The sequence below is a fragment of the Lissotriton helveticus genome, chromosome 5_1 (assembly GCF_964261635.1).
Source record: "Lissotriton helveticus chromosome 5_1, aLisHel1.1, whole genome shotgun sequence".
NCBI lineage: Eukaryota > Metazoa > Chordata > Amphibia > Caudata > Salamandridae > Lissotriton > Lissotriton helveticus.
Window position 1 is genome coordinate 1,395,280,953 of NC_136065.1, and position 23,706 is coordinate 1,395,304,658.

General features: G+C 51.4%; 1 protein-coding gene across 12 annotated transcripts in view; it reads right to left on the bottom strand.

The window, feature by feature from the left end:
- SYCP1 (synaptonemal complex protein 1) overlaps positions 1-23,706 on the bottom strand; it is a 6,803,167-nt gene that overhangs the window by 3,374,341 nt on the left and 3,405,120 nt on the right. The window lies entirely within an intron of this gene.

Sequence of the window (23,706 nt, forward strand, 5' to 3'; positions counted from 1 at the left end):
CTCCCAATTTCCTGAAGGTCTTCACCTTCTTCAGTGGGGTGATCTCTTGCATGCCCCAACAGGAACTCTTGTAGTTGTATCCTGGTAGGGCTGGACACCATGCATATTTCTTTGTAAGAAGCTGGCTCTGTATATACTATACAAAAGTAGGCTAAAATGTGCACAGAGTCCAGGGAGTCCACAGAGACATAGCATAGGCTACATTAGGTAAATACTAACAAACAAGTTACTTACCTTCGGTAACAATATATCTGTAAGAAACATAGGTTAGTTATAGATTCCATAACTTAGAATTACCCCCAGGCATCAGACTGGATCCAGAAATTTGTTTGTCAGCAGTACCCCTGGGCATCGAAAGGTGGCGTTGGTCAGCTCTGCATTCATCGTTGGCTTCATGGTCGCCGGGATGAAGTTGCGGTAGCTACTTAGACGCCGCCCTCACGCACTGACGTCAGTTTTGTACACAACTTTCCACACTAGAAGTGCAAAGTCATGCAAGACACTGACCAGTGGTGCAAACAACTAGAGCCCTGAAAGGATGTCCTTAACTCTAGAAGTCAGTTTGCAGAAAGGGGAGGACGGGTGGGGCAGTAAGGAACCTCTAACTAAGCTATGTTTCTTACAGATATCATTACCGAAAGGTAAGTAACTTGTTCATCTGAAAGAAACAGTAAGTTAGAGATTCCTTACCTTAAAATAGATACCCCAACAATACCGACCACGGAGGTGGGTCTGCGAACTAAGTTCACACCAGGAAGTCCTGGAGAATATAAAAGACCGCAACTCCACTCGCGACGAAAACCGTTGTCTAGCGAGTGCCACCTTGGAAATTCCAACACACATAATTGCTGACATTGCGCGTTCTCTTCAGTGGCGAGTAGATCCAACCAAGGCTCTTCCCACTGTTGAAAGAGACCTTGCAGCAACTCTGAGTGAAGAGGCCTTTCACGATCCTTCATGAAACAGCGGCTGAGTTTGTCCGCCCTGGCATTCAGTGAACCTGCTAGGTGTTGAACCACCAGGGATAGGCCCTGATGTTCCAGCCATGTCCAGAGAGACGGAAGCCATCTTGACATAGGGTTCACGACCCCACGTCGCCTTGTTTGTTGCAGTACCACATGGCGGTAGTGTTGTCCGTGAACACTTGCACTACTCTTCCCCTGACTGGGGGAAAGAATGCTTTTAGTGCAAGACGGATCGCCCGAAGCTCCGGAAGGTTGATGTGGAGCTCAGACTCCGCCAGAGACCAGAGGGCTCTGATCTCTGCCTCTCCCATGTGGCCGCCCCATTCGAAAAGGGATGCATCTGTCACCACTGTATATTCTAGTTGGGGAAGGGAGAGGAATCTGCCGTTGACCCAATCCTGGTTCGTGAGCCACCACTGCAATTGTTGTGCAGTGCCCTCCGAGATCTAGACGCAATTGGACAGATTCCCCTAATGCTGCGCCCACTGGAACTTCAGGTCGCACTATAGAGCCCGCATATGCCGCCTGGCATGATCGACCTACAGGATGCAGGAGGACATGAGGCCCAGCAGCCTCAGGGTCATCCTGCCCGAAACCCGGGACAGAGGCTTAAAGATCAGAATCATTGCCAGAATATCCCCGGCTCGCTGTTCGGGAGGATAAACCCGAAACTGTGTTGTGTCCAGAACCACTCCAATGAAGAGGAGCTTCTGAGAGGGGGTCAGGTGTGACTTCGGCACGTTGATGGAGAACCCCAGCGAATTTAGGAGTTCCGCCATAGTTTGGAGAGTGGAGATAACTGCCTGGGGCGAGCCCGCCTTCAACAACCAGCCGTCGAGATAGGGGTAGACTGGAGCCCCTGATCGGCGCAAATGAGCTGCGACCACCGCCATCACTTTCATGAACACTCAAGGGGCACTGGTAAGGCCAAAGTGGAGCACAGTAAACTGAAAGTGCTCGTGGCCTACCATGAACCGCAGGTAACGCTGGTGGGCCGGCAGGACGGGGATGTGAAAATAAGCGTCTTGCAAGTCCAACGCTACCATCCAGTCTCAAGGGTCGAGGGCAGACAAGACCTGAGCCAGGGTCAACATTTTAAACTTCTCCTTCCGGAGGAAGCGGTTGACGTCCCTGAGATCCAAGATAGGACGCAGGCCCTTGTCCTTCTTGGGCACCAGAAAGTAGTGGGAATAGCAACCATGACCTACTTCTGGGGCAGGAACGCACTTGATGGATCCCTTGGCCAAGAGAGCCATAACTTCCTGTCGGAGAAGGGCAAGGTGATCCCCCGACATGCGATGGTACTAGGGTGGCATGGCTGGAGGGGTAGTTTTGAAGGGGAGGGAGTAGCCCCTTCAGACTATCTGCAAAATCCACCTGTCTGACGTGATGGTGTACCAGTGGAGGAGGTGATGGTGGATCTTGCCGCCCACTGGCGTTTGATTGGCCTGAAAGGTCGGACTAGGAGGGTTTGGAGGCTGCTGCAGAGGGGGCGGTGGTGGACCAGCCCTCCCACTGGCTCCCAGAACCACGTTGGTGGTTTGCACGTCCCCGGCCGCCCTGAGATGGAACAGCTTGCACTGGCCTTTTGAGGCACCCCTTTTGTGGCCATGAAAGGGGTGAAAGGAAGACAGTGCAGGGTGCGTGATGGAGAGGCCCAAGGACTTGGCCGTAGCCTGAGAGTCCTTCAAGCGATGTAGAGCACTGTCTGCCTTGTCGCCGAACAGGCAAAGGCCATCAAAGGGCATGTCCACCAAAGTATTCTGGACATCCCCAGAAAAGCCAGTCCATCTCAACCAGGCGTGATGGGGAAGCACTACCGATGTTGAAGTGGTCCTACCCAGTGAGTCGGCAGTGTCCAGTCCACAGTGGATGGTAAACTTTGCTGCTTCTCTCCCCTCAGCAATAGCACGGGAGAGTATGGCCTGGCCCTCCTCCGGACACCGAGGAAGCACTTGCGCCACCGTATCCCACATGGAGTCAGAATAACGGCCCAACAGGCATGTAGTGTTGACCAGCTGCAGCCCTAAGCTGGAGGAAGAAAACAACTTCTTCCCAAACTGATCAAGCTTCTTGGATTCCCTGTCCGGTGGGGCGTTAGGGAATGCGCTATGGGAAGTTGACGCTTGGACCACCAAGCTCTCGGGGGAGGGGTGTTAGGAGAGGGCCGGGCGGTGGCGTCGGGCAACCATCCTATCCACAGGAGCCCCTGTGTTGGGCCTGGACCAAGTGCCCAAAAGGATGTCTGCTGGGGCCTCATTAAACGGCAGCAGGGGCTCCGAGGAGCCCGCTGCCAGCAGAAGCACCTATGTCAGGAGGTTACTCCTGACTGCCAAAGTAGGTAGCCCGAGATTTAGGGCCTCGCTCACCCTACGCAACACCACTGCGTAAGACGCTCCCTCCTCTGTAGCCGTGGTAGGAGGAGACAACATGCCAAGGTTCGGTTAAGTGTCCAGACCACTGGCGTCCCCCAGTTTCTCTCTCCAATCCTGGTCATACTCCAACTGGTCAGTTAAAGGGACACCTCCAGGTCTTCCTCACCCTCCTCTGGCTACCAAACTGACTGAAAATGACCAGGGTGGAAGTCAGGCACAAACGTACCCATCGGAGCCGGACCCGGCGTCGGTCGATGCAGATCCGGTTCCGTATACACATCAGGGTGGAAGCTATGGTCGACGCTAGCTAGAGGTCCAGCCGGCACCGGCTGAGGACAAGGTGCTGGTGGAATCAGCGCCAGTGGAGGTGTAACAAGGTCGACTGGCACCGATCCGGATCCGGGCCTGGATCCAAGGGGGCCACCGGCGTCCAAGGCCTAGGGCCCCCAGCCGAGTCCGCGGGGCCCGAAGGCGCACCGGAGGAGTCAGGCTGCCCACAGATTGCACGCATCTCTTTGTGGAACTGACGAAGCTGGGCAGGGGTCGCTCCCGGTCCCAGGAAGGGAGGGAAGGCCAGAATCGACCCTCTAGGCTTCGCAGGCGGAGCCGCAGGGGTGGCACCACCCGCGCCCTTTGCCGCTTCTGCCAAAGGTCGAGGAAGTCGAAGAGCGATGATGCTTCTTCGACTTCTTCTTATGCTTCGATTTACCTGACCCTGAGTGCGAAGACTTAGACGAGGAGTGATGATGGCTTCGTGATCGGTCGACCTGTAATGACACAGAGCCGACTGCTGGGCATCGAGTAGCTTTCGAGACCATTCCCGCAAAGACTTCAGGGCCATGGTTCGGCAATCGGAGCATGACTTGGGGTCATGGTCACGCTCCAGGCAGTAGAGGCACAAGCAGTGCGGATCTGTCACTGACATCAGTCGGGTACAGGAACCACAGGCCTTGAAGCTAGGCATCCCTTGTGCACCAGGAGTCGATGTTAAACTCAAAAACGAAGTTGAAAAAAGTCAGTCAAAAAGCGACTTGGGGTACCGCTCTCTCCGTATCTGCGCTTGCTGGTGCGGAAAAAAAAGGGACTGACGTCAGTGCGCAAGGGTGGTGTCTAAGTAGCTACCGCAACATCATCCCGGCTGCCATGACCTCAACGACGTTGGCGTAGCCGACCAACGCCACCTTTCGACGAACAGGGGTACTGCTGACGGAAAACTTTCCGGATCCAGTCTGATGACTGGGGGTAATTCTAAGGTAAAGAATATATAGTTAACTGTTTCTTTCAGATAGCTCTCTTTGTGGTAGTGTGGGTGAGCAGTTAGGCTTATCGAAAGGGTGTGTTAAGCATTTATTTTATTCACCCCATCAAAGCTGATGGCACACACTCAGAGACGAAATCCAGACCAATTAGGTAAGTATAAAAACGTATTCTTATGTTTTATTTTAGAACCAAGCAGGAATTCACACAGGTACGTAAAATATACTTTCAAATGCAAGACTGTTGAAGAAAATGCAGTTGTGCTTAAAATTGCAGTTGTTGCAGGTTTTTTTTAATGTTTTGGAAACAGTTTTAATTAGACAGTTATTACTTTTCATTGCTCTTAGATTACTTTGAGTACCTGGGGTGGTATGCCTAGATACTACACGTTAGGATCTCTCAATACAAGGTAAGTAAAAAATGTTGTACTTCAGGAGGAGGAGCTACGCGCGGATCCAAGATGGACGCGTGAGCAGAGGGTTCCCGAGACCTCTTCCGCCAACCTTATCTATCCTGACACAAATCCTGATTTGGACGACGGGTATTTCTTGCCGATGCCCTGCTGATATCGAAAGCTTTTTCCAGAATTCGATTTGGCCGCCGGGAACTGGACATGCTGCACCCCATTATTTGAGGCCTACGGCAGAGGCCATCCAGGGGCTTGAGTTCCCGAGGTGCCCAGGTGGCAATTGAACAACAACGGCTGGAGAGACGCCTCCGCTGCCCCTGTGGTACTTTCGGTTTCGATTTCGGTCACTGTTGGTGCCGACTCATTGCTGGCAGATACTGCTGCCCTGCTCTAGTCGCAGACTCTCCTTCGGCTGTCGTTCCTCGACCTCTCGATTCCTTCAGCTTGCCATAGGGGGAATCATTCTGACTAGATCTCAGAGGAACCTTTGGAGCTCGTCGTCCATTATGGCGGGCAGGACGGACACTGAGAAGCGCAACACCAGAGGCCCGAATCGAGGGGGAGCCGCTCAGACCCAGACTATAGAACGCTTTACTCGCCCGAAGGGTTCCCCGGGTGGATCGGGCAAGTCCCTCGGAGAGTCTGGTGACGGTACCCCTGCGACTGAGGAGCCGACTTTGGCAGATGTTATGGGCGCCATTGCCAATATCCAGACTGCGATGGGGCAGCAATATGAAACTCTGGCTACTAAGTTGGATACGGTTGCGATTGAGGTCAACCTTATCAGGACAGACCTAGGGAAAACCAACGCACAGGTCAAATCTTTGGATGTTAAGACGGCAAGCCTAATTACAGATGTCTCGGATCTTCAGACCGAGGTCCGCGATCTTCGCATGGCCAGAGACTCGTTTGCCCGTCGGCTGGATGATTTCGAGAGCCGGGCCAGACGGAATAATGTCCGCATCGTGGGCGTTCCGGAGACCTCCTCGGAAGTACCGACGGATCTTTTGGTAGAAGACCTTATCCAGAACTATTTGTCACCAAAGGGCCTTAGTAGTCTTTTTGCAGTGGAGCGCGCTCATCGGATTCCAGGCGGGAAGCCCAAGCTTGGGACCGCTCCGAGGCCTATCATAGCCAGGATCTTTAATTATCGGGACAGAGACGCTATCCTGCAGGCCTCCCGTGTCAATGGTCCCACTAAGTTTGAAGATGTTTCGATCAGCTTCTATCCGGACTTCACCCAGGCAGTGCAGAAGCAACGTATGGCCTTTACGGGGGTGAAACGACGCCTCAGAGACATGGAACTGAAATATGCCATGCTTTTCCCGGCTCGCCTGCGGATTGAGAATAACGAACATACATTTTTCTTTGATCGCCCTGAAGCGGCCAGTGACTGGCTGGACACTTTGCCGACACAGCGTACCAGCTCGGAGACTATGAGGGGTGCCGAGGGCGGCCTGGAAGACCAGGAGTAGTGAGTCGGCGCCGATGAGCCCTTATTGGACGCTTTGCAGTGGCTCTGTGATAGCGATGTTTCTATGTTGCAGATACCCGGGGGTGGTGGGATTCGGGACTCTTCCTCCTCAGGGGACATTTTTCTCTCTTCTTGTAGGTTAGTTTAATGGGGCGACAGGCACACTGCAAGTTGGGGTGGCTTTCTGGTCTACCGCATGGGTGCAGGGAGGGGGGTTGTGTGTTAAGGGTTCTTTGGGGGCTGGTGGGGGGGGTCTTTTCTTGTTTGTTTATTTCGAGGCTCTGATTCGGTCGCTCTTTTATCCTTTGTGCTTGCTCTGTGGTGGGGGGGACTGTTGGTTTTCGTTTGGGATAGGGGTAGAGGGCTCAGGGTGCTGAGCTGGAACGTTAATGGTCTCGGGGATTGAATTAAACGGGGGATAGTTTTGCAGTACTTGAAGCGGCACTCCCCGGATATTGTTCTACTACAAGAAACGCATTTGGTGGGAAATACGTGCCGCGCGCTGAATAGAAGAGGCTACCGTTTAGTGGCCCACTCTGGATTCACCACTGGGTCGAGGGGGGAGGGTATCTTGGTTAGCAACTCCCTCCCCCTCGAGATAGATGACGAGGTGCTGGATGATAGGGGTCGTTATGCTGCTGTAGTGGGTCGATGGGAGGGGAAGACGATCTCCATTTTGTCTGTGTATGTTCCCCCTGGTCTACAGTCTACCACATTTTCTGATTTGGGTGGGGTAGTCCTGGGGCTCCCCGATGGTTTGCTGGTAGTGGGTGGAGATTTTAATTCGGTGGTCAGTGGAGAGGAGGATCGACACCCTCGTAGAACCCTCCCCACGTCGCAGTTATGGTTGGGCCGTTTCATGGATACACTAGGAATTGCAGATTGTTGGAGACAACTTCATCCTGGACAGCGCCAGTACACCTTTTTTTCGGGGGCCCATGGTAGTCTCTCGAGATTTGATTACATTCTTATTCCAGCGGCGCAGCTGGTCTCCGTGAGAGAAGTTAGACATCTGGCAAGGGGTATCTCAGATCATTCCCCACTATGGCTCACTATTGATGTGCGGCTCGAGTCCGGGGGTCGTGTCGCTCCTATTAATCCGTGGCATGTTCGTAACCCCAACATTAGCAAGGAAGTGGTTAAGTGCATGGACTATTATTTTGCTGAGAATGAAGGGTCAGTATCCTCCCCTGTTACTTTGTGGGAGGCGGGTAAAACTGTGATCCGGGGTCAGACTCTCTCTTTGATTGCCAGCGAAAGGGGGCGCAGAACTAAAGAAGTGGTACGGCTTGAAAACGATATCTCTGAATTGGAAGAGCAAATGGAATCTGTGATTACGCCTGACAGCCTACACGCCTTGGCGCTTAAACAGTTTGACTACAGAGCTCTGGTGACTGATGCGGCTAAAGCGATGAATCGTGAACAGCAGGGACGCCTGTATGATTTGGGTGATAAGGCGGGGAAATTGCTTGCTTGGCTTGATAAGTGGGATAGAGTGAATCGGGTTGTGCCTGTTATTGAGCGAGTGGATGGTATGCGAGTTGTGGACCCGGTCGAGATCGTTGAGGTCTTTGCCCAGCATTTTCGAAAGGTGTACTCGCCGGTCTCGGATAGACCTGAGGAGGACTCGCACCTGTTGCTCCGCGATATCACGTTGCCTAGTCTCTCGGATTCGGACAGGGAGCTTATGGAGGCGGATTTTTCAACCGATGAAGTAGCGCTCGCTATCCGTGCACTTCGCTCTGGTAAGGCTTCGGGCCCGAATGGTTTGCCAGTCGAGCTGTATAAGTTGTGTCCTGATAAAATGGCGCCGTACCTTCGTCGGACATTTTTGGCGTTGCGAGATCTCGGGCTTCTTCCCCGAGATCAGAGACTGGCGTCCATTGTGGTCATCCACAAGGACGGAAAGCCCCGGGAACACTGTTCGTCCTATCGGCCGATCTCGCTTCTGAATGTGGAGCCTAAGGTTCTTGCAAAGATTTTGGCGAACCGCATGATCACGGTGATCGGCGAGTTGGTGCACCCTGATCAGTCTGGGTTTATCCCCCACCGTAATACTGCACTCAATCTTCGTCATCTCCACGGTGTTTTGGCGAGGGCGGGGTCTCTTGCGCAACCGGCCATTTTGGTTTCCCTTGACGCCTCGATGGCCTTCGACACGGTGGAATGGCCTTATTTGTGGGCTGCCCTCGCTAAATTTGGTTTTGGTCCTAAGTTTATTGGATGTTATATGAACAACCGCTTGCACAGGTGGTGGTTAACGGAAGGGCCTCGGATCCCTTTGTCCTCGGACGTGGCACGAGACAGGGCTGCCCTTTGTCGCCTCTCCTTTTTGCGCTTGCTCTTGAACCCCTTGCCGCGTGGCTCCGCTGGGAGCCCTCGCTCAAGGGCATTCGGTGGTCTCCTACCTTTGAGGATCGGGTGTCACTTTATGCTGATGATATTCTATTGTACCTCACTTCTCCCCGTAAGTCATTGGGAGTCCTGTTTGATGTCCTGAGCTCTTTCGGGAAGAACTCTGGTTTGGTTATCAACTGGACTAAATCCTGTATTTACTCACTTGCGGGTGGACAACCTTCTCTGCCTCGCTTCTGCCCTATACCTGTCTCCAGTGATGGTTTCAAATACTTGGGGATCTATATCTCTATGGACCCTAAGGTCCAATTTGAGCGGAATCTACTGCCTCCGCTTTCCCGACTTCGGTCGGATGTGGCGGCATGGAGTGGATTGCCTCTTTCCCCCCCTGGGGAGGGCGGCCCTGTTTAAAACGATGTCTCTTCCCCGATTTTTATACGCAATCCAGAACACGATGGACCTGGTTCCCGCTGGTTATTTTAGTGAACTCGAGGATCTCCAGAGGAAATTGGTTTGGGGCGGGAGACCGCGTATAGCGCTGGCGAAATTGACTTTGCCCTGGTATGATGGTGGGATAGCTTTGCCGGATGTTAAAGCTATTATTGGGCGTCCCAGTTGAGTGCTATTAACCACGCCATGTATGGCCCTGTCCCTAATCCCGCTTATGATATGGATAGGTGGCAACTCCCGGGGGCGATTATAATAGGGCGCTTTATTCCAAGAGCGACAGGAGGTATTTGACGGGCCCCACTGCAGTTGCACTACGTGTGTGGGCTAGTGCAACATCGCCCACGGATTGGACTGATAAACTCACTAGGGCTACTCCTCTCTATGCGGCTGAGAGATTACGTGGTCTGTGGTCTTCGAAGGGTTTCGCTAGATGGGACCTTATCAGCATCAGCAAAGTGGGTGATCTTTGGGCCACCAATAGAGTCAAAACTTTTGACGAGTTACAACGGGAATATAAGCTGAGTGATAGGGAATATTTTCGATACCTTCAGATCCGCCATGCGCTCGATTCGGTCTTCCCTTCTGGTACCTTGATCCCTGAGTCTTCTCCCTTGGAGGATAGAGTGCTTGATGGACATGTCCCCGACAGCACTATCTCCCTCATATACAAAAAACTTATTAATGCCCGTTCGGACCTTCTTATACAGCTGCGTGAGGCATGGACTGGTGACGGGCTGGAGTTAGACGATGAAGACTGGCAGGCTGCAGTCTCCTCCCCAAAGGAAGTCGCTATTCCGGCGCGTCTCCGACTGGTGCAGCTAAAGATTCTTCATCGCACCTATGTCACGGGTCCACGACTGTTACATATGGGTTATTCGGTGGATGGGTTATGTCGGCGTGGATGTGGTTTGCTTGCTACTTTCCTCCATATTATATGGGAATGCCCGGAGGTAGTGGTTTTTTGGACTCGAGTGCATGAGGTGATGAGAGAGGTGACGGGCGTCGGGCTACTTCCTGAGGCCCGGCGCTGTTTGCTGAATATTTGGGAACCGAATGACTGTACCGTTGCCCAGACTCAATGGGTCACACTGGGAAACATTATTGCAAAAAGGGATATTGCTCAACTCTGGGGGTCTCATAGGGCACCACTGGTCTCGACTTGGAAGGAGAACATGGACTGGTGCATGTTTAGGGAAAAAAAATTATACGTCTCCCGAGGTAGGCCTACGAAGTGGGGTAGGATTTGGGGACAGTGGAATTCGTATCGTGGAGAGATTTGTGACCCTCCTTTTCCTGAGCCCCATGATGATACAGGATTTCCTTGATTGTACGTTCCGGTATTTTGATTTTTTGTTCACTGTAAAGTATTGCTCGCTCTTGGTCCCCGCTCCCCACCTCCATGATTTCTTGATGCTTGCTTTTCACTCTCCCCCTCATATCACATGTAGCAGCCCTTATATTGGTATTTTGCCTCGTTTCTTTTTCTTGTGGGTTTTCATTTTTGTTGTTTGTGTGTCATAAAATTGAAACCTTTTATTCATCCTTGTTTGCCAGACGCTCCTAACCATGTCATGCTTTTCTGTTGCCGGACCCTCGGGTTGTCGGCTGATGAGCGATGTACTGCTTTATTTTTATTTATTTATTTATTTATTTTGTCCTCATTTGCCTGTACCTCTTGCCCGCAGACTCTGTGGCCATCCACCTGTTCGTGCGACTCAGAGTGAAACGCACTCACTATCGCCACATCTTTGGGGACCGACCTGGCAGGAGACCAAATCTGGGTTTACTGAGGGTTTAGTGACGAGTGACAACCAGCCAACCCCGACACAGACTCCATCGAGGTAGGGACTACCACGAAGTCCTTTTCTTGTCTAACGGAACCGCCACATTGGACTCTGAAGTTTGGAGGCATAATCATAGGACCGGGGAAAAAAAAAAAAAAAAAAAAACCCCGGCACGCTAACACCAAGAAGATAGTAGATTCCAAAAAGAGAGGTTTTTACTGCTACAAGATCTAGCCAGATCTGCCTTTGATGTTTCAATTAGAGATGATAGCCAGCTGGCATGTGTTGGCGCCTTGGAATCAACCCAAAGTTTACATATCTGATGCCTGGCGAGTAAAATTGCATAAAACAGTAGCGGCCTTGCTGTACCAGTCACATTATCAACCATTCCAGAGATTATCAGTGTTAATGAACAGGTTAAGGGTACTTTAAGTATCGAGCCCAATGTATCCAGGACTTCCGCCCAGAAAATCTTGATTAGAGGGCAGTCCATAAACATATGAACGTCTGATGCGCCCTGAAGACTGCACTTATTACAACATTTGCTTGTGCCTGAGGCAATTACAATACCAACAGAGGCCTTTGGCAGAGTGGTAGACAGGTGCACAAGTGATGGAGAAGAGGGGAGTACAAGGTACACACAAAAGGAGAAAGAGAAGGAGCTGGGGGTGGAGCAGCAAGGAGGGACCACCCTAGAGGATCTGCTAATTGCTATGAGAAAAGAGATAAAGATTGGTTTTGCAGAATCCAAACAAAATCAGAGTGAGATCAGGACAGCCTGCGACACCCTGGAACGAAAAGTAGACGGGCTCTCCGAGAGAACAGAGACACTAGAGGTATCTGTAGGGGAGTTAAAAGCCAACCTGGAGGCAGCACAAGTCAGGATCCAGTCCTTAAGGAAAGAAGGGGACGAGATGAGGGAAAGGGTCGAATCTTTGGAGAACTTCTCCAGAAGAAACAACTTACGACTCTTAAAGGTTCCTGAAGCAAAGGAAGGGGGGGATCTTAAGGCTTACGTAGTAACGCTATTAAAAGGCGCCCTCAATTTGGAAGAAATAGAGGAAGAGTTGGCCAAAGACATTCAGAGAATCCACAGGGATCCATTTAGTCTCATTTCTGGAAAAGTGAAGCCTAGGAAGATTCTTCTGAACTTCTTGACATACTCCCTGAAAGAGAAGATTCTTAACCTTGCCCTAAAAGCTAAATCGTTAAAAGCCCCAGACTTTTCATTTGAGGTGCGGTCAGACCTATCAAAGGTCACCCTAGAAAGGCAGTGGGAGTTAGGACAAAGGATGGACAAGCTCAGGGCAGTGGGGGCAACGGTACAAATGAGGTTTCCCGCCTTCCTAAAAATAATGTACAACAACAAGATGTACAATATTCGCTCCCCCAGGGAAGCGGATGAGTTAATTATCTCCATCTCCGAACAGGCGGGGAGAACGAAGCTCTAGGAGCGGTAACACACCTTCCAGTTATCCGGCTGGGGGAGGGAAGTACTAACCCTCAAAAGGAAATAATGAGTTAAGAAAAAAAAAAAAAAAAAAGAAAAGGAGAAAAACTTCAAACAAAAATGTAAGGAAAAAAAGTAAAAATTTATAAACAAAAAAAATAAATAAATAAAAAGCAAAATTTAAAGGGCGAACGCTTAATAAAAAAAAGGGAAAAAAAATAATAAAGAAAAAAAGAAAAAAAAGGAGAAAAGGGAGGGAAAAGGTAATAGAGGAAAAAAGACAATAATAACTTAAACACACAAACATTTAAAATAGCAAAAAAAAAAAAAAATCTACAAAAAATCCCTTCCTCTTTCACTTTTATTTAGTGTGGGAGATATGGAGGATACCAACGTCCAAAAAAAAGCAGGTAATCAGTCTAACTGAAAGAGGGTAGACGGGGTCAGAGACCAAACACACCTACGCAAACCTGGCAAACCAACATGCCAGGAGAAGTGAGGGGGGGGTTTCCAAGGGAGGGGGGAGGGTAGGGGGTGCAATGAAAAATCCTCAGATGCCTGTATTCATTTTTTCTTTTTCAATCACATTCTTAAGTCCACTCACAAACAACATCAACTAACTTCACAATGCTATTTCGAGAGAGTAAAAACTCTGCTAAAGGGAGGGGGAGATAAAGAGTCGTGGAGGGTTAGGAGAGGAGAAAAAACATGACAGAAATACACTTCTTATCCTGGAACATCAACGGGTTGAGAGTGAAGGGGAGGAGACATAGAATTCTACAATACTTCAGGGATTCACCGGCCCAGATCATAGTCTTACAAGAGACACACCTACTTAAACAGGAAGTGGAAACAATAATGAAAACACAGAAGTGGGTGGATAAATTTATTTGTACAAACCAGTCCGCCAATATCCGTGGGGTTCTCATCTTGTTTAAAAAATCAGCAAAAGCGCAAATTTTGGCTTATGAAGAAGATCTTAGTGGTAGGTGGCTGGTCTGTAAAATAACGTTAGATGGTCAACATTATACACTCGTAGGGTATTACGGTCCAAACCAGGACGACCCATCCTAACTCCAAAAAATCTTAGGGGCACTAGTCACTTTGAATCATCCCATCATATGGGCGGGGGACTTTAATATCGTCCTGAACCCCAAGCTTGATAAGTCCTCAAACTCCAGAGCGTCGGTAGCGTCCAAATCAAGACCCGTTATGTTGTCCATAATGTCGTCCCTGGGGTTGGCAAATGTATGGAGGGATAGGGCTGGGAACGCGCTTGGGGTTTCGTACAGGAACCTCAAATACAAACACAGTTCAAGGATCGATTATGCTCTTTTTACTTATAGCATCCAAGAGATGGTTAAGGGTTTATGGTATTTACCCCCTCACCTCTCAGACCATTCAGCGATAATTTTTTCTCTGATAATCACGCAACAAATTTTTTTTCCGGCATGGTCTTTTGATCGGACGATACTCCTAGATCAGGTGGAGACCGATCTGTTGGCAGATGAAGTTTCAAACTTCTTGGAAATAAATTTGGACTCAGCGGAAATAAGTACTGTATGGGAAACCCTCAAAGCTTTTTTAAGAGGGCATATCACAAACCGTGCATCATTCAGAGGAAAAGTCTATAGGGAAAAAATCAGGAACCTAGAACGGGATCTGGTTAGCCTAGATAGGAGCTGTGGTTCTTCTGGGGGCACCTCTGCAGAGCAGGAAGAGCGAAATAAAGTGAAGTGGGAATTGAATAAATTACTACAGGAAAGAGTAGAGAGGAGGTGGGAGGCAAGCAAGATCTCGAATTTTGAATATGGAGAGCCGGCCGGTAAGGTTTTAGCTTGGAAAGTTAAAACAGACAAATCTAAAAAGTTTATAAAAGGCATCTGTAAGGAGGGAGACACTACTGTTAGGAGCACCAACATTGAGATCGGTAGGGCTTTTCAGGAGTTCTTCCAAAACATATATACCGAAGATATCGAAGAGGACCCCCAGGCAAGAAATCTATGGCTAGGTAGGATTCAACTACCCACCCTCTCAGGAGATCAGATAGACCGCCTCGATAGGGAGATATCGGAGGAGGAAGTGAGTAAGGTGATTAGTAAATTAAAGCAGGGGAAGGCGCCTGAGCCAGATGGCCTCCCAGGGGAATTATACCGGGTTTTGCGTTCAGAGCTAGTAACAACATTGACTCAGTTATTCAACAACATCTTCACAAAAGGGTTAGTGCCTCCTGAATCATGGAGTGAAGCAACCATAGTCCTTATACCGAAACCAGGTAAAGATCCAACTGACTGCGGGTCCTACAGGCCGATCTCGCTGTTGAACATAGACTATAAGATCTTCGCAGCAGTTCTATCAGCACGTCTGGCAAGCGAGATCGGCTCGATAATCCATGAAGTACTGCTTTATTTTTGTTGTATCGTATTACTGACCGGCCTTGGTGGTTGTAGGTCTGTATCTGTCCTTATTTTGCAAATAAAGGTTTGTTTTTAAAAAAAAAATTAAAAAAAATGTTGTACTTTGCAGTTGAGATCTGTTGGACTTGGCCCTTCTGGCAGGTTCACCCCTGAACTTTTTGCTTTTCATTGTGACATGGTATTAGTGGTTCTTGGTTTCTGCTCACTTTCACTGTGTCCCAGTGGGAAGTGCGTGCGCACTCTGAGTGCATGTGGTGAGATAGGCCTGCCCTCCCATAGGAATGCATGGGGAATGTATGTGTCCCTGGTAGTTCCTGATGCGTGGGGTGTGCAGGCTCAAGTCTGGTATGTGTGGACTCGTGTGATTGAATGCTGCAAAATGATGTATGCGGCGTGTATGTGTCTAGTGTGAAAGTGCCACTTCTAGACATGGCTGTGCATGTGCTGTAAAGGTGCTGGCGTGTGATTGGCTGGAGCTGGCTGCGGTGCCAGGCTCCATGAGTCATGATGGGTCTGCCCGGTGGTGAGTGTTGAGATTGGCATGTGTGATGTGAGGGAGTGGTGCACCTGGGTCCTGAATAGGGATGGGCTTTCCCCACACAATGCTGGCTCCGCCCCCTGTGGTGCGTCTAACGACCCTAACCCTGCCAGTGAATAGAGTGAGGGGCTGAACACATCAAGAGTGCTCCCAAACCAGCTGTGCCTGGTTTTTCCCCCACCCTGCACCTTTAGACAAAGGATTTCTCTGTATAAAAGGAGGCTGTGACCGCTTGTCAAATGTTCTTGTTTGCCAACTTCAATCCTGCCAGGGGCGTGCTGCTGCTTGGGCCCAGGGGAAGGCTTGCCTCCCTGGGCCCTGCCCAGCCCCTGGACTCCTGAAAGGACTTTTTCTGACATTTGTGGCTGGACTGAATGGCCATCTCAGCGCCTGGGAGCGCTTTCTCTTGTCCCCAGCGCCTGGGAGCGCTGCAATCACCTGCTAAGCGCTGGGAGCGCTTTATTTCTTCCCTAAAGCGCCTGGAAGCACTTTTTTTATCCACTAGTGCTTGGGGAGTGCTTTTATTTGTCCTAAGCGCTTGGTAGCGCTTTTATTCCTCCTTTTGCGGCTGCCTACGCCGCTCATTGTCGTGTTCCCCTTGTTATTTTCTATCCCAGGATAGTACCCATGATTATCGCCGCCCGGCCCGCAACAGGAAGTCAGGCAGGCCGGGGGCGGGACATCGCAACAACAGGAAGCCGACGGGAGCCCACCCAGCGCTCCTGCATCGAGAGAGAAGAGCCGCCGCCGGAAGGAGCAGGCGGGGCCCTGAGAGAAGCCGGGACGCCGCGGACTGCACCCGGCGAGTGGGGGCCCCGGGGCTGTGCCAGAGAGAGGGGGGGCGTCGGGGCACATTGCCGGTGCCCGCCCCCCCTCCTTCTGCCATGTGGCTAAGCCCACGAGGGCTTCAGGGCATTGAAGGCTGTTCTTGAGCCTGAAAGGCTCCAACCACGGGGGCATTATCGCTTCGAGCCTGCGAGGCTCCGTTGGGGGCATATTGGCATATTTTGAGTCCCCCGAGTGGGACTCCAACATCTTGGGGGCATCATTGTTTGAGCCCGAGAGGCTCCCGTCCACATTTTATTGATACCGAGCCCATGAGGCTCAGCCGGGGCATTTTTAGTGTTTCGAGTCTACCGAGGAGGGGCTCCAACGTGTGGGGCACATTTGTTTCAGAGCCCACGAGGCTAAAAGGGGGCCCAGTTTTTTGTGCATAAGAGCCCACGAGGCTCCCCAGTTATTTCAAGGGCCTAGAGGGCCCCCCATGTTTGGCGCAGTTTTGCTCCCCTGTGGCTATGTGTAATCCTAGAGCCTAGAGGGCTCCAACAGGTGGCAGATGTATTTCCAGAGCCTGGAGGGCTCCAGTGTGTGGCACAGTTTGGTTTCTAAGGGCCAGTGAGGGCCCCGCCGCAATTTTTGATTCACAGCTGCCCAGCAAGTAGTGGGCAGCTGCACCGTTTAGGTTTTGCTTTTTGAGGGACATGTACTGGACTTTAGGAGTGAGGCGCACTCCTGCCTTCCCCAGCTGCGCAGCACTCAGTGCCAGCTGCAGCATTTAGGCCCTGTTCTGTCCCTGTCCTCAGCTGCCCAGCAAGTAGTGGGCAGCTGCTACGTTTAGGTTTTGGCGCAGTGGCGCAACCTGGACTTTGATGTAAGTTCTGTGCTAATGTAATTTCTGCGAATTGTTCTGTGCTGCACCTCTGAATGTGTTTTGATGCGTCATGTGCCTTGTTCTTACACCTCTGAATGTGTTGTTTATGCATCATGTGTTCTCCTGTGCTGCACCTCTGAATGTGTTTTGATGCGTCATGTGCCTTGTTCCTATGCCTATACCCCAAAATGTATGGTGATACTTAGGTGGTTGTTTTCTCCTAGTACAGGTGTTCTAGTGAGGTCCTGGTTCCCTGCGTGACATTCTCCTAAGGTGGTTAGGGTTGTGTAGGTGGTACTTACTTCTTACCAGTGCTTACTGGTTGTGTGCTACATGATTATTTGGTGTTTAACTATCTCCAAGGGCTTGATACTGAGCTTGCCCCCTGACCAGAGTCCCAGGACCAGTGGACTCTATTGTGCCTTCCCTGACAAATTGCTGGGACTTGTCTGATCTCCTTGGGCCGCTGGGGCCTCACCTGCAGTCTGCCTCGCTCACTCCCCTGCAGCTCGTGCCTAGCCGCCCCCGCCAAGAGCCGCACCGCTCCTTGTGAAGCCGTGCTCTGCTCCGCCTGGGCCGCCCGCATCCTGCACCTCGGCAGCTTGTGCCTGGGCCGCCCTCATGCCTCGAGCCGCGCCGCTCTCCTCTGAGCCGCGTCCGCTTCGCTGGGCCGCCCGCACCCTGCCCCCTCCTCCTCTGAGCCCACACCTTGGTCGCCCCAACCAAACGCTTGTAGCGCGGGTCGCCACTGCCCTCTCAGGCCTACTGAGGAAATCACTCAATTATATGTTCTATGCTCTAAAAGTGTTATTTCTAAAAGTGCTTATTCCTGACAGTGGTCCAGGTGGCCCTGTCCTGTACATATATCCCCTGTAATTTCTGCCCGTGCCTCTGGCACATTGTAAAGGATGTGGTTATTATCTAATGTGTTTTGGTGTAATACAAAGGCTATTTGTATATCTAACCTTGTGTGGAGTTTCCTTTGTGGTGGGCCTTGGGTGTTGTTGCTGGGGGTGCGTGCGCAAACACTTAACTCACATTGCCTCCAAGTTTAGCCTTACTGCTCGTGCTACGTTACCAAGGGGGTGAGCAGGGGTTATCTTGGCGTGTAACTCCCTTGCCCTGACGTGGAAGTGGTGGTCTCTGACTGACTTCGGCGCAAGCCCTGGCCAGCCAGGGATCCCCTTTCTAACAAGATCTCTTTCTTCACACAGCAAGCAGCAGTTCAACACTTAAGACATGTTTTATGCCCAAAATCTCTTTACATGGGTTCCTATTGGGAAAAACTGTTAGTGGTTTTGCAGGTACGTACACGGTTAATGAGGGCGAGTTTTGAGGGCTATGACCAAGTTTCCCCAAGGTGTAGATGGGCACTCGTGTTGCAACACCAGCGGCACTGGGGCGGCCGGGTGCAAGAGTGCAGGGGCCCAATGCTAGCCTACGGGGCTAAGGGGGCTTTCGGTTGGGGACTGCTTTCAAGCAGACCAATCGGTTGTGGGAGCAAAGCTCCTAGGGTTAAGCTCTGCACTGGAGGGGCCTACAATCAGCATAGGTGTGGCACCACCAGTGGCATAGGGTCAGGTGTTTTGCAGCGTGCAAAGGCGACATTGAAGACCCTATGAATACCAATGAAAAATTTGGGTTTGGAAAAGAGCCTACAGGCTCGAGCAGGGATACTTCCTGAAGGCGACAACTGGCTGGAGTGGTAAGCTGAGATCTTGGGGGAGACTTGAGCACCGTCGGTGGGGGATGTCTTTTGGAGATGGATCCTTCTAACCGCCTGCGGTCGCGGTCCGATTCTTCATACTGCTTCGATCGCTGTTGTGTTCTTCTTACCGCCTCCGGTCGCGGTATCCTTCGAGTTGAAACTGCAGGTGTTGTCTCAAAGCTTGTGGAAGGTCCGGGATCACCAGATCCTTGGCCATGATCGCTGGGGAGACCTCCTTGGTGTGTTGGGCCACTTGGGCTGGGGCCAAGAAGGCCAGTTGCAGAGTGGTACTGGACCATCGGGGTCCGGGTTTGAGTCTTGGAGTCTTTGGCTTGAGCATATCCGGTGCTCACGGGAGACAGAGTTCGAAAGACGAGTGCAAAGCAGGTCGTTCGGGCTCTGGGGGGCTGCTGGACACAACAGTTTCTTCGCTGCAGGCAGGTTGGAGTCTTGACAGGCCGGTAATACTTGAGCCAAAGCAGTAGGTGTCCTCTACTTCCTGGGTCTGTATAGCTCTTCAGTCCTTCTTCTTTCTTCCTCGAATCTGAGGAGCCAAGGTTCAGAATCGCCCCTAAATACTAAATTTGGGGGTGCTAAAGGGGTGTGCAGGTCGGCACCAATGGGTCCCGTCCTTGGGCTGGGTACATCCTCTATCATGTCACCCTCAAGTGGGAGGGGGCATGAACCTCTTCCTAATTGGCTGAGTTCTCTCATCTTAAAGATGAAGGGGACTAAGGTGTGTGCTTCATCTCGCCTCCCCCACCTGAAGGGTGGGGTTGGCAAAGGTGGGCACACCTCTCTTTATAGCTTGATTTTCCCGCTGATTCTCCTGCACAAAGTGGGGGCCAGATCCGGTGTAAGCCAGTTGCTGGGGGCAGCAAAAGGTAGGGACAGCTTCTAAAGGTGGTAGGTCTTTGAAGTTTCCCCTTTGTTGACTCAGACCATCCTGGGGGAGGAGGCATGACACCTCTGCCCAAAATGGGCTTTGTTTCTGTACCCAGAGAGCAGAGGCTTTCCACCCAGGGGTCCAGAAACCTGTTTGGTGGTGGCAAATGGTGAGCAGCCAGTCAGGATTCACATCAGGGCTGGCTGATTTTCAGGGGGCATCTCTACAATGTCTGAGAATGAACTTAGATACTGTAGTGGTACAGGGCTCACACCTCTGTACAATCACCTTAGGGCTAGTGCACCCTGCTAGAGGGCGGACTTACCTTGGCCTCAGGCACTGGATTTCAGGAATGGCACACATGGATGTGTACCATGTCGATCTTCAATTTTCTCTGCACCAAAACACGCAGCCTGCAGTGCCAGTGTGTGTGTGTTAAGGTGCAGGGCCTCTAATGGTCCCACAATAGGTGCTGCAGTCCTTAGAGACCTTCCCTGGTCACCATGCCCTTGGTACCCATGGTACGTTTTACATGTGGCCAGGGAAGTGTCAATTGTGGGTACAAAGGTACAGTCTTGGGAAACAACACAGGCCCTGGGAACCTCATTGGCAGGGACCCAAGGCATCAAGTCAGGATGCATCAGATTTCAGGCAAAAAGTGGGGGATACCCAAGCAAAAAGGGGCACTTTCCTACAATTAGCCTTACAGAGAAGCTTTAACTCTATAGCCTGTAGGTAGGAGTAAGGGGTGACGTTGAGCTCCTCAGCCATATTCCCAGGATCACTCATAATATTTCTCGAATGAACAAGTTACTTGCCTTCGGTAACAATATATCTGTAAGAGACATAGATTAGTTATGGTTTCCTCACCTCAGAATTACCCCCAGGCGTCAGACTGGACCCAGAGAATATTTTCATCAGCAGTACACCTGCGTGTCGATAGGTGTCGTTGGTCGACTCCGCATTCAACGTTTACATCATGGTCGCCAGGATGATGTAGCGGTATCTACTTAGACGACGCCCTTGCGCGCTGACGTCAGTTCTTTACACGACATTCCACGCCAGAAGCACAGAGCCATGCAAGATACTGACCACTGGTGCACAAAACTTGGGCCCTGAAAGGGAGTCCCTTATCCTAGAAGTCAGTTTGCAGAATGGAGAGGATGGGTAGGGCGGTGAAGAATCCATAACTAATCTATGTCTCTTACAGATATATCGTTACAGAATGTAAGGAACTTGTTCATCTGAAAGAGACAATTAGTTATGGATTCCTCACCTTAGAATAGATACCCCAGCAATACCAACCCCAGAGGTGGGTACGCAAACCAAGTTCACACCAGAAAGTCCTGGAGAACTGAACGGCCAAAGAAGCCGTTCTCCAGACTTGGCTGTCCAGAAGTAGTGTTCGGTAAACGTGTGCAATGAAGCCCACTTAGCTGCCTGGCTGATGTCATGAAGGGGGACTCCATGTCCCAAAGCAGTAGTAGCTGCCGTCACCATGGTAGAATGGGCACACAGCCCCACTGGAGGTTCCTTTTTCGCTAAGGAGTAGCAGATTTTGATGCAAAGTGCGACCCATCGGAGATGGTCTGTTTTTGCACGGCCCAACCTTTCTTGGCGTCTACTAATCCAACAAAGAGCTGGTCATCCACCTGGAATTGTTTTGTGCGATCCAGATAGAATGAAAGCTCAGTTTTTGGATCCAGACGGTGGAGCCTCTCCTCCTCTTTAGAATGATGCAGGGGAGGGCAGAAGGTGGACAAAGTGATAGTCTGTCCTATGTGGAAAGAGTTAACCACCTTGGGAAGGAAAGAAGGCCGTTTGGGAAGGACAATGTTGTCTGGATGAACAGCCAGGAAAGGCAGTTTTAAAGAAAGAGCTTGAAGCTCACTCGCCCTGCGAGCAGATGTGATGACATTAGAAAGGCAGTCTTAAGACTCAGAAACCTTAGAGGGCATTTATGTAGTGGCTCAAAGGGAGCGCACATAAGGGAAGTGAGAACCAGGATCAAGTCCCATTGGGGCATTACGAAAGGAGTTGGAGGAAACTAGAGAGTAATGCTCGTAAAGAAGCGTCTTACAATAGGGCACTTGAAAAGAGAAGGCTGGTCAGGCAGCCGAAGGAAGGCCGAAATGGCCGAAAGATAACCTTTGAGAGTGCCCAGAGCAGAGCCCTGCTGGGCCAAAGAAAGAATGAAGAGGAGAACCTCTGAAAGGGGGCCAGAAAGGAATCCACTGCCTTTGCTGTGTACCATGCCACAAACTTGTTCCATCTACAGGCATATATCGTTTTGGTGGAGGGACGCCTGGCTGCCAAGATAACATTACAGACTTAGGGAGGAAGGTTGAAAGTAGTCAACTGTCACTGCTCAATCTCCAAACAAGGAGGTGGAGGTTTGACAGCTTCGGGTGGAGGACCGTCCCCTGCTACTGCGACAGAAGATCCTCCCGAAGATGCAGTCTGATCGGAGGATAGATGGCTATGAGCAATAGCTCGGGGTACCAGTCTCTTCGTGCCCAATCCGGAGCCACAAGGATGACTTGGGCCTGGTCAAGCTTTATCTTCTTCAGCACTCTGGGCAGAAGTAGTAGAGGCGGAAAGGCGTATAGAAGACCGCATCTCCTCTTGGAACGAAAAGCATTGCCAACGAATGCCACCTTGGAAATTCCAACGCGCAGAACTGCTGACATTGCGCGTTCTCTTCGGTGGCGAACAGATCTCCCCGCTGCTAAAAGAGACCTTGCACCACCTCCGAGTGAAGAGGCCATTCGTAATCTATCATGCACCTGCAGCTGATTTTGTCTGCCCTGCCATTCAGAGAACCTGCCAGGTGTTGAACCACCAGGGATATGCCCTGATGTTCCAGCCATATCCAAAGGGGGAGAGCCTCTTGACTTAGGGTACACGGCCCCACCCCACCCTGTTTGTTGTAGTACCACATGGCTGTAGAGTTGTCAGTGAACACCTGCACTACTCTTTAGTGCAAGACGAATTGCCCGAAGCTCCAGAAGGTTGATGTGGAGCCCGGACTCCGCCCGAGACCAGAGGCCTCTGATCTCCGCCTCTCCCATGTGGCCACCCCAACCCAGCAGTGATGCATCCATCACCACTGTGAACTCTGGTTGGGAAAGGGATAGGGATCTGCCGTTGACCCAATCCTGGTTCGTTAGTCACCACTGCAATTGTCAAACAGTGCCCTCCAAGATCTGAAAGATTCCCCTGATGCAGTGCCTATAGGAACTTCAGGTCCCACTGCAGAACCCGCATATGACACCTGGCATAGGCCACCAGCAGGATGCAGGAGGCCATGAGGCCCAGTAGCCTCAGGGTCATTCTGACCGAAACCCGGGATAGAGGCTGAAAGATGGGGGCATGGCCAAGATGGCGGCTTAACCAGACGTACCCTGCGAGGCTCCCTGGCCCTGAAAACTTCTTCGCCCCCTTAGAACCATGCAACCCCCCTGCAGCTCCCGGATTCTGAGGCACAAGACAAGGGGCTCTCTAGCGGTGTCCTTCCTGCCCCGTCAGCATAGCGGAGAGACCTGCTGGAGCCGCGGGGTTCGCCGCGGAGGCCCGGGCCGCAGTGGTGCAGCATAATGGCGGCGGATGCTGGGCGCCCAGACTGCCCCTAGCTCACACGCAGATCTGAGCGGTGCGGGTGTGGAGCTGCGGGTGAGCGCCGCTCGGCTTGGTGCAACAAGAGGCGCTCCAGATTGCCGGGGCTAGCCTGAGTCGGACCCAGAAGCATCGAAACCGCCCAGCGAGGGGCGGCAGCAATAGAGACCCCGGCTTCGGGCCTGGTCGCTGCACCGCAGGAGACCCGACTACGGTGCCCCCCCAAGAACCACGGCCCATGAGTGATCCAGCCTGCATGTGGGGGCGTGCCACTAGCGACAGACGGCAGCGGTAACGGGGATCCGGACCCCGGACCGCAGGGAACCTTAGCTCTCGCCGCCGAGCGGCATCAGCAGACCGGGAGGTGTGACG